The sequence below is a fragment of the Bison bison genome, unplaced genomic scaffold, assembly GCF_000754665.1.
Source record: "Bison bison bison isolate TAMUID 2011002044 unplaced genomic scaffold, Bison_UMD1.0 scf7180017864516, whole genome shotgun sequence".
Classification (NCBI taxonomy): domain Eukaryota; kingdom Metazoa; phylum Chordata; class Mammalia; order Artiodactyla; family Bovidae; genus Bison; species Bison bison.
The window spans coordinates 4,342,430-4,344,143 of NW_011495069.1; the positions used below are offsets into that span (position 1 = coordinate 4,342,430).

Genomic DNA, 1,714 nt, shown 5'->3' on the forward strand with positions numbered 1-1,714 from the left:
AGATCCTACCAGTCCATCCTAAAGGAGATCAGTCCTGGGTGTTCATTGGAAGGACTGATGCTAAAGCTGAAACTCCAATACTTTGGCCACTTCATGCGAAGAGCTGACTCATTGGAAAAGACCCTGATGCTGGGAGGGATTGGGGGAAGGGGAAGGGGACGACAGAGGATGAGATGGCTGGATGGCATCACCGACTCGATGGACATGAGTTTGGGTAGACTCTGGGAGTTGGTGATGGACAGGGAGACCTGGCGTGCTGCGATTCATGGGGTCGCAAAGAGTCGGACACGACTGAGTGACTGACCTGAACTGAACCCATACTCCAGCCAAGAGGATGTCCACAGCCCATTCTAAAGATGGGCAGACTGAGGCAGGGGTTGGGGGTTGCTGTATAGGGCTGAGCCCTGACCTCTGGACTAAGCAAGGCACACCCGTCCCTGAGCCTTTAGGGAGACAGCAGCCTTCAGGCTGAAAAGCCACCTGGGCCACTGCTACTATTAATGACAATAACAACAGCAGACACTCACTGGGCCAACGACATGCCAGGCCCCTGCCAAGCCCCTCTTTCAGGCCCGAGGGCACAAGAAGTCATCACACTGGTATTCCCAGTGTACAGGTGAGGCCCCAGAGGTATGCAGAGGTCCCATAGCTGGTCAGTGGCCGAACCAGCATCTGTGTGATGCTTGACTGACTCCAAGCCCAGACTCTGGGCCCACACCCACACCCTCCCGAGGACAGGAAGCAGGTCTGGCGAGGGTGAAGTCAGCTCCTGTTATCCTAGAAAGACTGCCGAGGAGGCCGCTTCTGGGGTCAAGGGGAGGAAGTGCCCAGTGGCTCCCGGGACCCAGGTGGCCCAGGCCGGGCAAGCAGGCCCGGCTTCCACCCACTGCCGAGGGCCACCCTGACGTGGCTGCTGCCCCACCCCAGTCCCTCAACCAAGGCTGGTTCCTGGGAGGGTGAGTCATTCAGCCCACGGCCCGCTTGAGTCAGGGCTGAGACCGCCACACCCCAAGAGGGGAAGGGACTGTGGAAACCTGGCCCAGGAAGGAGACCCTGAGAGAGCTCTGTGTCCCCTCCCGCTCACCTGGGCCCAGCTACTCAGGGAGCAAGGCTCAGAGGGACTGTCCATGGCCCTGGTGGGCTAGCGTCTTCCCAGGGGACCCTGCACTGGGCGGTCTCGATGCACAGGACAGACATGGTGGCAATGACGTTTGAGGCCTGTGACATCGTTGTAGGAGAGGTACGCCCAGGCACTTACTGGCTGCGTGACCTTAAAACAATGACGTACTCCTCTCAGCTTAGGTTTCCAGAAAAAAATTAAAAAATTGCATCCTAGAGCCTGGGCAGCTAGAAGGTGTTCACTCAATGAATTCTTTCTTTGATTCATTCGCTCGTGGTAAACTCTGCCTTCCCACATCAGGGTCTCATTAAGTATTTGTTAAACGGATGAGTGGGTGAATGAGTGAATGTTGGCAGTAGGCAGGCATTAAAGGTTTGTGAGAAAGAATGGCCTCCACACGGGTTTCTGCAGATCACAAGGCCCGGTGACGTGGGGAGAGACTGGGAAGTGAGGGTGGGTGGAGAGAGGCCCACAGAAATGGTCCAGACACATTCCACTGAGGCTGCCACGGGGACCCTGCAGACGGACCGAGTGCCTGGAACTGTGTCAGGCGTGTTACATCCTCACTACTCTCCAGGGAGGTCGGCATTATTT

At 56.8% G+C, this 1,714-nt stretch overlaps 1 protein-coding gene across 1 annotated transcript in view; it reads right to left on the reverse strand.

Annotated features, from left to right (window-relative positions):
* The window catches only part of RAP1GAP (RAP1 GTPase activating protein), a 37,127-nt gene that overhangs the window by 33,518 nt on the left and 1,895 nt on the right, over positions 1-1,714 (reverse strand). The gene's annotated exons all lie outside the window — the stretch shown is intronic.